General features: G+C 47.5%; 1 long non-coding RNA gene across 1 annotated transcript; it reads left to right on the top strand.

Moving 5' to 3' along the window:
• Window positions 1–5,651: 5,651 nt before the first annotated feature.
• On the top strand, window positions 5,652–13,620 carry LOC125941609 (uncharacterized). The gene is made up of 3 exons (XR_007464480.1): window positions 5,652–5,689; window positions 6,785–6,888; window positions 13,526–13,620. It is a non-coding gene; the product is annotated as an uncharacterized LOC125941609 (long non-coding RNA).
• Window positions 13,621–15,965: the final 2,345 nt, after the last annotated feature.

Raw genomic sequence — 15,965 nt, 5'->3', positions numbered from 1 at the left:
AGACGTATGTGAATTTCATTGCCTGAGTTATTATTTGCTTGTGTTGGCCTTGCTTTTCATTTGCGGATCATTTTGTTATATTTACTTCTCGTTCTTGTCGTAGCCGTAACATAGGGCTGCAGTAACTCTAAATAAAACAAAACTAACCGGAAACCACTTCGTGAAACTGTGCCGGAAGTGGTAAGTGAAATCTGTCTCGGCGCACTCGCATTATAGTGAGCGAGCGTGGTCATTGTGTGCAAAGCCTAGGGGATAATGCGAATGTACGTTTTCCGCGTTCCCGGGATTTGGGTGGCGCGACTCTTCAGACGACAAACCCATTAGCCGCCGCCGAGTAATTACGCCAAGGGTCCTAATTTAGCCATACGCAGCGCCCTCTAAGTGACTTCCGTCCCACCACGTACCAGACTTGCCTATACATAGGGGCGTTTACCGAGTTAAAAAATGTGGGGAAATTGAGAGCCACATCGCATGCTCTCTATGAACGTGTGGCGCGGCTCATCCATTCATCCATCTCTTCAACGGATGCCGTATTAGCACGTAGCACCGTCGAATCGCAGTGGTTAGAAATTTATGCGCAATATTCAACTGCACAGCACGTCTCTGCGTTGGTACACAAGCACCCAGCAGCATGGGCCTGAATGATAAAGTGAAATGTTAGTTGCCTCAATACCTGAGTTTCTCGAAGCCCTTAATATTAATACAGCGTACGCTGCAAGTGCTTTTCTCAATCATGACCACTGCGACTTGCACGTATACCGAAATTACATGCGCATAATTTCCCTTTCTTACATAGATCGTCACAGACAAATTGCTCCTTCAGTGAAAGCGTCCACTGTTTATTTAGTAGTGTGCAGTTTTTACGTCTCCCACTCCGTTCTTTTTAAAAGTGAACTACCTAATATAGCATGTATGTCGTCACCTGTTTTCCATTCACATCAGTTGATTTCCTGAAGATCTCATCAAAAGTGCTATATTAAACTAATAGTTTCTTTTCCAAGTAAATATTTCTAGTCCATACTGTATTCTCGCAAGTACCAATGCTTCTGCCTGTATTCTTCTTTCTGACTGGGACATAAAGCAGAATTCCTCTTCGGGTGCTAGTTGCTACACTAAAAAACATTTTACCCTTCAGTGGACACTAAACAACAGACGGGGACGACATGAAAAAAGTAACTCAGAACAATACAAGCATAACTGGTTACACGAATATATGCGACCGGCGTCATATGTCGTACAGACAATTGAAAGGTCACCAAAAGGTATCTTGCAAACACAACACATCTACGCGATATTAGTTGACCAAAGCCTATTGGTTACACGGCTTGTTATACATGAACATCGCAATACCCGCCTTACTGCTCCTCGTCTCTATTGCCAGAATGCTCTTCATGTTGTCATCCTTTGTGCAAACAATTTAATGCTGTCGGAGCATCCGGTGACAAAACAGTTGTCCGCGTTCCAAATTTTATCAAAAAATATCAACATAGCAAAGATTCTTGCGATCTCGATATGTCATGAGCTCTGACTGCGAAATATTGTTTGCGAGATGCTGCTTTAATATATCATGTATAGCCCACTTATCTAGTCTTCACAGTTACGGCTATGATTAGAATAGCAGACAGTTTCCCCTACAACGAATATTTAGATCACAAACGCGGCAAGCTCTGTTTACATTGAGATTAATGATCCACGATGATCGCTCATGAAGTCATGCGCATTCCTGTAAATAGTATGTAGAAATGTGGAAAACTAACGAGACGAGAAGACATAGAGCTACTCATCGTTCCAGGTTCTCTTTCTCTTCGCAGTGCAAGCCTGCGCACGCTTATCCGTCTTGTTCTACATGCCCTCCCTCCCCCCCTCCCTTCCTCCACCCCGTGGCGTTGTACAATTCGAGCTTGTACAATGTCTGCACTGGCCGTCTTATGAACTTGCCATCTTGAGCTTTCGCACGGCAGGTTCGGATTATTCCATCTTGACCATGGAAGACGTCCACGACTCGTCCAAGCTGCCAAATAGCTTTATACATGTTAGGCTCCTCGATGAGTACTACATCATCTACTTGTAGACAGCTACTAGGATGCGATGGGTGTTGGTGAAGCGCCTGCAGTTTGAGGAGATACTCTTTCTTCCATCGGATCCACAGGCGGTCCACGAGCTTCTGGCGGTATCGCTTTACTTTCTGAGGTCACGTCGCGTAGTCTGAGCACTTCGAGCTTCGTAGTCACTGTTGCTTCGCTCTGGAGAGGCAGGAAATGAGCTTCCGACCAGAATATGAGCCGGGCATAGTGGAGAGGGCTCTCTAGCGTCCGTATACGTATACGTTAGGGGTCTTGAATTGATAACGGCTTCTACTTCCAGCAGTTCAGTCCCAGATTGTTCACTGTTGAGCTTGCTCTTTCCCAGCACTTTGCGTAAATATTGACACGTATACATGTTTATCTTTCACCGGTGGCCGCTTTCCACCGGCTAACAAATGTTATCGTTATCGCTCGGCGCAGGACGCGCCTGTATCGGAAGTTTCTAGAACTTTCTGGAAGACACGCGCGTACCAGGGATTATTCTGGAACCTTCGATGACTCAGGTATAGAAGCTGACGCGTTTCGCCGCTGATCAGATTTTCGACGATCGCCAACTGTGTTCGCCGCTATCGTTGTGCTTTGAGTGTAGCTTGCTTTTGTGGGCACAGGTTCGCCCAATAAAGAACCAGTTTCGTCATACACAGTTTTCAGATGTCACGTAGTAGTGAGTCTGAAGTAAACAAATTTAACACCGCAATAAAGAAGCATAACATGCAATATCGGTAATACAAAATTAGTACGAATAAACTAAGTGTCATACTGACAATTGCTTCCTGCACTTTAAGAGAAAGCGAGGAGACAGAATAATTTTTGTTATTATGCGTGCATATATAATTAGCAGAAGCTAAGGTAAAATATCTTAGCCTGTCCCATTGAAATTGTATATAACGCTTTCCTACTTCAAAAAAAAAAAGGTTGTTCTACACTGACTGGTACTCGAACCCGGGACTTCTGCGCGTGAGGCAGAGACGGTACCACTACTCCTATATTACAGTAGCACTAGCAGGAACTATACAATGCCTAGACTTTCTGACATGTCGTAAGGCCATTAATTTGTTTTCACGACGCTTACCTTTTTTCGGAATTCAGTTTCTTAAGAAACCTTTCCTTTACGATTTTATACAAACTATACACAAAACTCTCGCAAATGCAGTACCTGCGGTCACTCTTTCTTTTCTTTCTTTTCAAAACTGCGGGTGATTGTTCTGTTGATATTGTCACGTAGTAGTGACGCTGAAGTCAACAGTCGTAAAACTGTGTATGACGAAACTCATTCTTTATTGGGCGAACCTGTGCCCACAAAAGCAAGCTACACTCGAAGCACAACGAAAGCGGCGAACACAGTCGGCGGTCGTCGAAATCTGATCAGCGGCGAAACGCGTCGGCTTTTATACCTGAGTCATCGAAGGTTCCAGATTAATCCCTGATGCCCGCGGGTCTTCCAGAAAGTTCTAGACAATTCGCGTCGGGTATACAATCAGATAACATAAGCGTCGGTGAAAACAGGCAACGGAAAGAAGCATCTATAACGTTCTAGAAGCTTCCGATGCAGGCGCGTCCTGCGCCGAGCGATAACGTTTAACACTTGTTAGCCCGTGGAAAGCTGCCACCGGTGAAAGATAAACATGTATACGTGTCAATATATTGGCGGGATTCGTATGGCAGCAAGGATTCCGTAAATGCTTGCTAAGGCACACAAGTGAATAATTTACGATTGTCAGTTTACTGAGTAGTCAGTTGTGTACCTGGCATGGCCGTATCTGTTTGTTTACACGCGCGTGCAAGCAGTACGCCTGTTGCACTTCAGCCGAAGCTTCAGCTGCTGTAGCACGCCAGCCATCGCCACGTTTTGTTACCTTTATTCCTGACGCTAAGAGGAAATATGGTCTCACCAATTCAAGATGAGGGCACATATTCTCGAAAACATTACACTTGGCGCCATAATTAACGTGTATGTGGGCGGTGATCACGGATATGTGCTCGGTAAGTGTCACATTAGCCCGTAGACCGTCCGTCATTTCAAGCAGACGGAGGCGCACGGGCGGCACGTGGATTGGCTCACGCTTCAGCTACGACTTCCCTTGAGTAACAAATGCGAATCTCGAAGGCTATGCTCCTGAAGCGATGCAAATCGGGGAGGCAGGTTCCTTTTCGTTAACCGCAGTGTGGCGCTGCTGCAGTGTTTTGTGACGGCTAAAGGTAGCAGAAATGCAGCTGTGATGAAAAATAGGGCACTGTGGAATTACAATAGGTACGAAGTGGTGAGAGGGATTTGGAAAGGGGTGATGGTCCCTAGTTTGACTTTCGGCAATGCGGTCCTGTGCATGAGATCAGAGGTTCGAGCAAGGTTGGAAGTTAAGCAGCGAGGGGTAGGTAGACTGGCTCTGGGAGCACACGGAAATACACCAAATCAGGGGGTACAGGGTGACATGGGATGGACGTCATTCGAGGGCAGGGAAGCCAGCAGCAAGATAGAATTTGAGGAGCGATTGAGAGAAATGGCAGAAAAGCGGTGGGCAAGGAGAGTTTTCAGTTATTTGTATATGAGGAATGTTGATACAAAATGGAGGAAGCTGACCAGAAAACTGTCAATCAAATATTTGGACTGCAGGAGGGGTGCAAACCAGGAAACAGCGGTTAAGAAAAAGGTTAAGGAAACAGAGAGGGGTCTGTGGAAAGCAGGGATGCAGACGAAATCAGCACTGGGCACATACCGAACTTTCAAGCAAGAAATTGCCAAAGAAAATATCTACGATAATTCTAGGGGAAGCTCTTTGTTGTTTGAAGCCAGGACGGGAGTATTGCGGACTAAGATGTACCGAGTCAAGTACCAAGGTATAGACACGTTGTGCTGTGCGTGTGGAGAAGAAGAGGAAACGGCTGAACACCTCATACTTTTCTGTAAGGGGCTTAACCCTACAGTGCAAGGCAACGGGGCTGATTTTTTCAAAGCACTGGGGTTTAGGGACAGTGAAGGCAAAATAGACTTTAAGCGGGTAGAGATAACCAAACAGAGGTTATCTGATTGGTGGATAAAATTAAGGCAGGGGTGAAATTTCACCCACCACAAAGTACAAATTATGTTGATAGCCATGGCTAGGTGGCGTATGCCACCGCCCGATTTAAAGGGTTCAGCCTCATCCATCCATCCATCCATCCATCCATCCAATAAATCCAATCCAATCCAAGTTGCTGTAGGTTATGGACCACGTTGGCTGTGCGCGAGTGCTTGTTGCAGTGAGGCGGTAGTTGAATTTTATATTAGAAGTGCCTAGGCAAAATGTGCTTCTTATCGTGTGCATTAACCATCGCACAACCTCTGGACTCGTGAAACACCGTGTGTTAGCCGTGTGTTTCGAGTGATACGCCAGTGTCAACAGTGTCTTACAGCGCCCGTCCGAGCTGCTTTTGTTCCCGCCTGCCTGCGCTCTCTCGTGAAAAGCCTGGTACTGGGGCTTCATCACAGTGTATGGAAGAATTTGTTGTAGGTTGTGCGTTCGTGGTGCTGTAGTTCATCGGCAGCTCTACAGTGTTTGCGCCCGAAAGAGAGTTGGTGCCACGCTACCTGTGGGACGAAGGAGTGTTTGCTGACTACGTCTTGAAAGGTAAGCAAGTTTGGCGCTTGTGCGCGTTGTTGTAGCTTATGGTTCATGTAATGAGCTTTGTGTAACTAGAGCAGAGCGCATTCTGAGCGTAAGTTGTCCATGTTTCTGTGCACATTTAGTAAGCAATTTTACGAAAGCTTCTGTTGATGTTATCGCGTACTTGCATTTTCCTGTGAAGTATGCTACCCCGTCTGATTGCTCTGACTGAATGGGAACACAATTATGGAAACACTGAAAGGTACTGTTTGTTGGGTAGTTTCCCGGCAGAAAATTATTCCTTATATAAGCATTTCCGCGAGTACACTGCAGGTGTGTACACGTCGATGTGTCATGGGCTTCACGCGTTGGCACAGGATAGCCATGTTTGACGCTTGCGCACATATTAGCTTGTATGAAGACTTTTTTTTTGTATACAGTTAACTTTGAAGGCCCGCGTCGAGAGAACCTGTCTGTATTCTATATTGAACTATAGAACCTGTCGTGTTCTATATTGCGAGGCAGATATACGCCGATATTGCAATGACGAGGTTTCTTTTTAATCGAGACCTCTCAATCAGACGCTGGCTTTTACTATACATATTCATCTAAAGAACAGTATGCCAGCTCTTCCAGTCATAGGTAATGACTGTGCCTTGCAGTAATAAAGTAAGGGCTGCGATTTCGTGGCGATACTTTGCGCTGTATCCTACGTCATTCTTACCACCCACCGTGAACGGCCGGCTATTCCAGTTCATAACACGGGCGGCGCGTCGGTCAAACCTCTGACGAAGAGCGAGAAGGAATACCATCGCCATACAAACACGGCCTAGGGTTAAAAAGACTTTTCATGTGCTCAATATTTTTTTTCATAATCCAATGCGCTTTTTGCTTTATTAAATATTTGGGTTTCGGTGATTTTCCTGGTAGTCTTATGTTTGCTGCATTCCAACATTGAATCGCACTTGTTACAACATAACCGTGTAACCTCCTGAGATATAATGGAGACATTCGTACGAGACGCACATTAATGTAGCTGCTAGTGTGAGGCTATTTGCAATTCAGTATTACACTGATATGACAGGTTTCCAGATTCACATTGCAATAAATTCATTGCAGTTGAAGGCTATGCGGATTCTGGAGGCATCCCACAGGAACCTGCAGCACTGCTGCAAGCTGGAGAGCACCACTATAAAGCACCTGATCTGCGTGCTTTTACAAAGGTGCGTACAAAACTGTCATTGCCTTGTGTGTTGTAGGATATGTTTCTGTAATATGCAATCATTTTACTGTGTGTGCCATTTTCATGATTTCTAGTGGCAAATCACTTGCATTTCATTTTTGGTCATCTGGAGGGCCCTCAGTTTAATGAACTTACCTTTAACTAGCCTCCTCTGAGCTAAATATAACTCTGACTTGAGTAACTGCATGATATACTCTGTACAGACTGTATATTAATCTAGTCAGATTGCCTTTTTAAGATAATCGTTGAGAAGCATGAGGTCTCGAGATGTTTATCTTTTTGTCAATTTTATTATGCAGTATTGTGAAGCACACTTCTCACACTATTGCCTGTGCGCCTATATTGTTCCCTCTAATCGGCCACACTTATGTATTGCGTACCGTACTTCATCTCTTAAAATTAGCACATAAAAAGCAAGATTTTCTTTATTAGGTAGCTGCTGAATCCCTAGCCACTGTATGAGCAGGTAATTCCTCAAGCATATAACAAACCAATAACCTTTTAATGTGACAAGTTCAATATGCACCCGAAGTGCAGGTTGGCTTCAAGCAGGAAGCTGGTCTCCTTTGTATTTTACAGAAATTTGAGGTGGTTACGTAAACTGCTAAATCACAACAATCCGCACAGTGCAGTATAGTTGTAAGCCACCACGACAGTGCAGCTGAACGCTGAGTGTTCATCGTTACATTGGCACTTTTTTTTGTGGGCAGTAGTTGCAAGCCACGACAGTGCAGCTGAATGCTGAGCGTTCGCCTTTACATTGGCTTTTTTTCAGCGTGTCTCTGCCCTTCTACAGTTGACATTGGATAAAGCTTGTTCTTTGCTGTCACTTATCTGAAATGCAAATGTTATGTCGGCCGGACGGTGCGGCCGAACGGATGGACCACACCACACATCGTAGCCCAGACGAACGGGAGCCCTTTATTGAAGGATGTCTGTCCTATATATACATACTATATCGAGTGTGGCGCCACATCTTGGCGTCTACAGATAATCGCAGATGAGTGGCGGCACCTGGTGCTATTGCACGACACTACATCTTTCCCTCCCGGGAAGAAACGTATGAATCATTAGAAAGTCCAGTCCGCACAAAGCAATCACAATTGCAGTCACTGTCTGTACACAGAAATCACAAAATAGTCACTATCTGTGTGAACACTCACTGCTGTCAAATCACTGCACGTAATCTTGGAAGCGCACTGGAGGTCTGCGATTTCTCCTTGGCCGGTCAGGCGGTGGCTCGGCATCGAGTCCATTGCCTTCTACCGGTACACTGCACTCCACCGTGCGAGAGCCTGAAGCCAGGGTATGCGGTTGCGAACCTTGCGGCTGTGGTGGGCTCGGCGGCACGGGTAGTGGTACAGGGCGTGAGGGAGACGCAAGTTGATCAGCGGAACTCGCTTCCTGCGTTTGATGCGGACCAGCAGGCGTAGTGATCCAAGTCTTCGATGGTACATCTCTCCTGTGACAGTCTGTCAACGGGGGCATGTCGTGCGCGCCAGAGATGTCTATGTTAGTTCCTTGCTCTGGCGATGCCTCTTTTGGTACCGCTGACAGCTGCGAAGCGTTCCAGGTTCGACCGTCTTCCAGACAGAAAGACCAGCGGCCGATTCTTTTGAGGATTTTCAATGGTGGTCCATAACTTGGAGTGCCCTTTGGTCCGGGAATTGGTTTTTTCACTCGTACGTAGGTGCCCACTTGGAACTTGGGGACCCTAGCAGCTCGCCGTTGATCAGCGTAGGCCTTGCTCTTCCGTTGATGCTCTGCGACTCTTTTCCTGAGCACGCTCATCTCCCGCGATGGATTTGTGCTGAAGTCGGCCGTAGGCTGACCAATTACATCCAGCGATGTTCTCATGTGTCGGCCATGTAGAAGAACGGCCGGTGAGAGACCGGTGGTGCTGTGAGGGGTGGCTCTGTATACTCCCAAGTATTCAGTCACAGTTGCCTTCACTGGGCGCTGCTCCAGCAGGGCCAGTTGAATGTACGACTTCAGTACCCGATTAAATCTTTCCACTAGACCATTTGCCTGTGGGTGGTATACGGCAGAAAAGATGTGCCTGATTCCACGGTCTTCAAGGAAGGATTCAAATTCCCTCGATGTGAACTGTCTGCCGTGGTCAGACACTATCTCTGTCGGGTAACCCTCACGTGCGAAGAGTGAGAGTAGAAACTTCGTCACCGTGCGGGAGGTAACATCAGCACAAAAAGCCACTTCTGGCCATTTTGAGAAATAGTCAACTACTGAAATGACGAATCTGCAGTCTGTAGGTGCACGCTCGAAGGGACCAACAATGTCAATAGCTATCTTGTCCCAAGGTTTGTCAGGAAGAGGGATTGGCTGCAGTGGTGTGGGCGAGTTCTTGGCACTTTTGTCCGCGCTCTGACAAATGGCACAACTGCGGATAGTTGTTTCAACGTGTTTGTCTAACCCTGGCCACCAATACTTCTCTCGTAGGCGTTGTTTGGTTTTCACGATACCAGGGTGTGATTCGTGAGCCAGCTGGACAAAAGTGGCTGTGAGCTTGGCGGGGACTACGATGCGCTCAGTACGCAAGAGTATGCCATCAACCACTGTCAACTCCTTTCGGACTTCATAGTAGGGAGTCAGGTTAAGTGCCAGGTTTTTGCGTGGCGGCCACGATGTCTGTACGTAACGGGCAACGTCTTGGAGAGTGCTATCCTCCGCGGTTGCATGCTTCAGTTCATCGTGATGTACACACATTACCAGAGACACTATTTCTTCTTCTGACTCGGGGCCACCTTCAGCCGGGACAAGGCATCAGCTACCTTGTTGTGCTCACCACGCCTGTACTGCATCGTGAAGTTGTACCGCAGTAACCGTGCAGTCCATCTTGCTATGCGGAGTGGTCGCTGTCCTGTGCCTTGAGAAGAAAGCAGGGCTACTAGAGCTTGGTGATCCGTTTGCAGAGTAACTGGACGACCCCATAGGTACACATGCCATTTCTCTAGAGCCCACAAGCAAGCTAGAGCCTCACGTTCACCAGTCGAGTACTTCCGTTCTGCTTCCGTCAATGTTCGTGACGCGAATGCCACAGTTCGAATGTGCCGACCATCAACTTGTTGCAGTACCGCACCTAAACCATATGCGGATGCATCGGTGGCCACAATGACGGGAAGTGCTGGATCGAACATTTGTAGTACCCTGTGGGAGGCTAGGAGGTTCTTTACTCTTGTAAGACTGTTCTCAGCAGCAGTGTCCCAGATAAAAGGAGTGTCCTTACGAAGAAGTCTGCGCATGGGCTCCACTTCCTCTGCTAGGCGTGGAACAAATCTAGCATAGTATTCTACTAGTCCCAGGAACGACCGGAGCTTGCCAGCATCTGTAGGGGTGGCAGCGTGAACAATGGCGTCAACTTTGGTCTGAAGGGGTGCTACTCCTTCGGCGCTAACGCGGTGACCAAGAAACGAGAGTTCGGATGTGTTGAAAACACATTTGTCATTTAGCTTGAGCCCAGCGTGTGAAATTCGTTGCAGGACTTCCTCTAAGTTCCGCATGTGCTCTTTCTCCGACTTGCCGAAGATGATGACGTCGTCCAGGTAGCAGAGAACGCCTTTGCATCCCTGTAGAATTGACGTCATGAGTTGCTGGAATGCTGCTGGTGCTGAGGCTAGGCCGAAACATACTCTCTTAAATCGAAAAAGGCCATCGTGCGTTATGAACGCTGTAATATCTCTACTGTCTGGATGAAGCAGAACCTGGTAGTATGCGGAGGCCAAATCCAACTTAGAAAAGTAACGGGCACCGTTCAGGGCATGCAGCAACTCTTCTGTGTGTGGCAGGGGAAAGCTGTCGACCACCACAGCTTTGTTAGCTTCGCGGAGGTCCACGCAGATGCGAATGCTGCCATCTTTCTTGCGAGCTGCAACAATAGGGGAAACCCACTCTGACGCATTTACGCATTCAATGACATCAGCAGAAAGTAGGTTCCTCAGTTCGTCGCTGACTGCTTCTCGCACTGAAAGTGGTAGGCGTCTGAGCTTCTGCGTGACCGGAGCTACCGACTGTTTGAGCTTGACCCGATGCTGGACACCTTTGGCAAGTCCTAGCTCTGGTGAAAACAAGTGTTCGAACTTGGCCCATAATGAAGTAGGCATACCAAACTTGGGTGGACCCAGTGGTGGCTTCGTGGTGGGCGGAGACAACTTGTTTGTGTTCTGCGAATGCATTTCGGGGCGTAGGATTTTGGGGCCTTTTGTGTCGACGTTCGGTTCAACGGCCATATTAAGGCAGCGCAATTCTGTGCCTACAATCTGGAGACCAAGAGCTTTTACAGCATCAACACCCAGGAGTGATGTTCCACCTGGTGTAACGTGAAACGTTACTACAGCCGTTTCTGATTTGTACGTTACGAGGGCGGTGAACTGGCCATGCACAGGAATTTTCCGACGTGAAAAATCCAGCAACGTTATTTGCGACTTTTTCAGCTCAACTTGGTCTCTGAACCGGCTCCTAAAGTTATGTTCTCCCATTATCGACACAGCTGAGCCAGTGTCCACTAAGAATGTTATGACGCACGGGCGTGATGCCAGAGCAACAGGTTGAACCCCGACATCAACGTAGACGCCCGTACGCTTCTCAGCGTGAACAGTAAAAATATTCACGACACTCTCAGCGTCTTCCTCTGAAACGATTTCGGCAACTCGAGCCGGGCGTCTTCCACGTCCGCGACGCGAATTTCGGCAGTACTGTTGAAAGTGGCCTCGGCGGCCGCACGCGAAGCAGGCTCGACCGCGGGCTGCACAGGCTGACGGCTGGCAGTTTTGTGCGCCGCAGTTGCCGCACACGTTTGTGTTTACGGAGTACGGGACGACGGCGCTAGCAATCTCCGGCGCAGGCGGACGAACGAAGCCGGAGCGCGAAGAGCTAGGCGTACTACGTCGGTCGGTACTGCTGGACTGGCGTACATGTCTGCGACGGCCTGTCGGGTTGCGTCCGCGGTTATGTTGTGGTACTACTCGATCCACAGGGGCTGTTCCGAGAGCTTCGGATTCGCGCTGCACTTGCTCGCGAAGAAGCGCTATCTCCACGGCGCGGTCAAACGTGAGCGCGTCACCCTCGAGCAATAGCCGCTCCCGTAGGCGCGGGCACGTGACCCCGGCGACGAACTGGTCGCACAGATTTGTATCCGCTTGTGCGGCAAAGTTGCATGACGAAGCCAGTTCGCGAAGCGCAAGAGCAAACTCCGATATCGGCTCACCGTGCAGTTGACGACGGTCACGGAAGCGATGTCGCTCGACGCGTACGTTGCAAGTAGCGGAAAAGTGTCGAGCCAGGGCTTGAACAGCTGCGTCGTACTCGTCCGGTGGCTGTGCGAGCTCGGCATCGGCTTGTTTGATCTCTGTCGTTCCAACTGCAGCGGTGGTTGCAGAAGGCGTAACCGTCTGAAGGGGGGCGGTTCCCGCACTCGGATGCGCGGGCGGGTGGTCTGGGGCGTTCGATGGTGGTGGCGGTGGCAGGGCGTCGAAAATTCGTTGTCCTTCAGGTCCGAGGCAGTGCAGAAGGAGGGCTCGGCGGCGGGCCGCCGATAGCTCAGACGCTCCAGAGGCGAGCGTGAAGTTTTCAAACAGGCGCAGCCATCGCGGCCAGGGGATGGCGGGCGTGCCTGGTGAAACGAGGAACGGCGGCGGCGGCGAAATTCCGGGTAGCATCCTCGTCGCCAGTTTGTTATGTCGGCCGGACGGTGCGGCCGAACGGATGCACCACACCACACATCGTAGCCCAGACGAACGGGAGCCCTTTATTGAAGGATGTCTGTCCTATATATACATACTATATCGAGTGTGGCGCCACATCTTGGCGTCTACAGATAATCGCAGATGAGTGGCGGCACCTGGTGCTATTGCACGACACTACAGCAAACAAGCCTTTTTACTTTTTCTTTCATATTACTTGTCAGCTGCCTAATACACAAGCTTCCGGTGACATGGTGACAGTGCTGACTACTGCCCAGAACATGTGTGCATCTGTGGTTTGGGGTACCACATGCTCACTACCTCGGATTTACTGAGATGTCACAAGGAAGCTTGCTTCATGCTCAAGCGGCCCTGCACTTGGTGGAAATATTGAAATAGTCACTTTTTAATATAATAATTTGTTGTGGTTTTACCAAATTGAGTTTTCAAACTGTGAATAATGCACACTAGAGGGTCTATAAAAATGTTTTCTACCTCCTAAAGACATGGTTTAGGCAAAAAGTGCATTACACATGTCATCCTATTATTGAGTTCGGCATATCTCGCGGAAGCCATTCTAAAAACTTTGACTCTTTACTGCAACTGATTTATAGCTACTTTACACAAGTGTACGATTCCTACATGTAACACATGCATATTATGTGCAGCAGTTCTGCTTCAGCAATACTTCAGTCATTTTTTGGGTGGCGTTCCAATACCCACCAGGACGTCGTCCAAAAAGAAGCTTTGCACCCCAGAGGTGTGAATGCCATTCTAAGTATGTGGGGCAAGGCAGTCAGTTGAAATCTTCATTTTGATTGTGGGTCATTTGAAGTCAAATTCTTGTGGATGACTGCATCATGCTATCTCGTCCAGATACAATTCATAAGGCTAACTATAATTGCATTTTTCCTCCTTTAGGCTTGCAGCAAGAGGGATATCAAGAACACGGGAGATGTCAAGACCACATTATAGTCACTGCTTGCTTGTGGTTTCTGAGGGCATGTATGAAAGGGTTATAAAATAAACATCAGTGTTTGAAAAGATTGGTGTGTTTCGCCAACACTTACATACTTTTATATGTACAAGGTTGCATCAGAACAGTACCAGACAATTTTTAGAAATGCTGGAAAAAGTGGATAAATGTCACCAGGATTTTTCTAGGGCGAGTTATAGAAAGTTGGAAACAAGTTACAAGAATATTTCTACAGCAAGCAACAGAAAGTTACAAAAAAGTTACAAGGATGTTTCTAGGGCGAACAGCAAAAAGTAGGGGAAAAGTTACTAGGACGTTTCTAGGTCAAGCAACAGAAAGTTGGGAAAAAGTTACAAGGATGTTTCTAGGGCGAGCAACAGAAAGTTGGAAAAATGTTACAAGAATGTTTCTAGAGCAAGCAACAGAAAGTTAGAAAAAAGTTACAAGGATGTTTCTAGGGCGAACAGCAAAAAGTAGGAAAAAAGTTACTAGGATGTTTCTAGGTCAAGCAACAGAATGCTGGGAAAAAGTTACAAGGGTGTTTCTAGGGCGAACAGCAAAAAGTAGGAAAAACGTTACTAGGATGTTTCTAAGAAGTAAAAACATACCCTGCTTTCAATGTTTGAAGGATGTTCATTCATCGTTTAACACAAGTTTGTAAATAAAATTTTAATTGAGTATTGGTGGCCAATAGTCGACAGGATGTTGGTATGAAGTATTGAGGAAGTTTATAAACGGTTTGAAAACTTTCAATAGACCGTTGGTAGGTTTTAGTAACATTTGTCTAAAAAAATTTAATTGAAAGTTACTAGAATTTTTTGTATGAGATCTCATACGGTCTCATTTTTCTCGATGGCTTGCATAGCAACTGCGCAGCAGGTATCGGGTATGGAAAAACCAAATCACCACGACCAACGAAGAACATCGTTTCTGAACAAATATTTCAAGTACGCAGAATTTACGTGTGCTCCAGTGATGCTCTTGCCTAGTTTCATCTTGTTGATTTGAGATATCATTAGCCTGGTAATTGACCTGTAATGTGTTTAGTTCCAGTGCTTGGTTTTGTCTCCCTTTTTTCAGAAAAAAAAGCAGATGAGCTGAAAAATAACTTCTTGCATTACCAAGCAGTTGGTCGTAAGTCCGAATAATAGCGCCGTATTATTTCGTTCTTTGCTTTTTCTCGAAATATCTTGGGATTTCACCGACGGCACCGGTGGACTACAAACCGACCAGGAGAGTGATTATTGCTGTGCACCAGTTGGCTCCCAAGAGTTGCAGCGTTGTAAAACATGCCCGAATATTAACGGGATAGCGCAAAGCCAGTTCCGACAGTCTGTGCCCTCGAATGTATGTTTTTATTGCGATAGCAATTATATGGACACTCAAAAGCAGATTTCTGCCGTCGGCGTCGCCGTCGCCGTCGGCGTCGCCGTCGCTGTCGCCGTCGCCGTCGCCGTGAGGTTCCGTATGACGTCATTTGGAGAAGAAATCGTCGCCGCGCGCCGAACGCTGTATGTGCGAGTGAAAGGGCGCGAGGGGCGCGTCTTTCACGGGGAGTGAACGCACGGCAGAGAACAAACGCGCGTTCTGCGCCGTGCTCGCTTAAGGGCTGCAGAAGTAGGCGTCTCTTTCCTCCTTTACAATCACCATATATGTAGAGCAAACGCGCCTTCTTCCGATGTGCGAGAGGCCGTGGGGGAGGGGGGGAAGGGGGAGGGAAGGGAGGCGACGTTTAGCTGCGGCACCAAGTACCTATTTATATCAGAGGCTCCGGCAACAGTCACCAACGCCGCACGCATTTTGAGCGAACGCGGGCAAAATGCCGACGGCGTCGACAACAGTTCGGCGCGTTGCCGGTGCTGCTGCATGTCCAAGTTTATACAGCTGATAAAGCTAATATCATTACTCCGTATATCTCTCTACAAATTTGCTATCGCAATTGATGCTTCACCTTTCAGGTGAAACTGCGACAACTTTTTTGTTTAATTGTGGTGTTAAATGTGGCAATAAAGAAAAAAAATGTGGTTGATCCCTCTTATATAGGAATCGGTATAGAACACGAAAGTGAAACGTGTCTTCACAGAAGTAGTGTAATGTTTATTGCACATTGATATATAATGTCTATTGGTGTTTTGTGGCTAAAGCGCCCTTAGGCGTTGATGCACCCACGCTGACGCCTGGTGGCACGTCTCCTCCATCACGACTACCAACGTCGATGACCATGAGCAACCGTCGTGCATATGGAAGCTGCACTACGCTGCACACGCTAGCACAACGCGAAAGACGAAGCACGTAACTGACACACTAATACAACGCGCAAGACAAAGCACGTAACTGAATCGTCACCGAGTCAAATCAGCGCGTACAGCGCGTCGTAATGCAGCC

Source organism: Dermacentor silvarum, chromosome 11 (assembly GCF_013339745.2).
Source record: "Dermacentor silvarum isolate Dsil-2018 chromosome 11, BIME_Dsil_1.4, whole genome shotgun sequence".
Classification (NCBI taxonomy): Eukaryota; Metazoa; Arthropoda; class Arachnida; order Ixodida; family Ixodidae; genus Dermacentor; species Dermacentor silvarum.
This window is presented reverse-complemented; position numbering and strand designations above follow the sequence as displayed.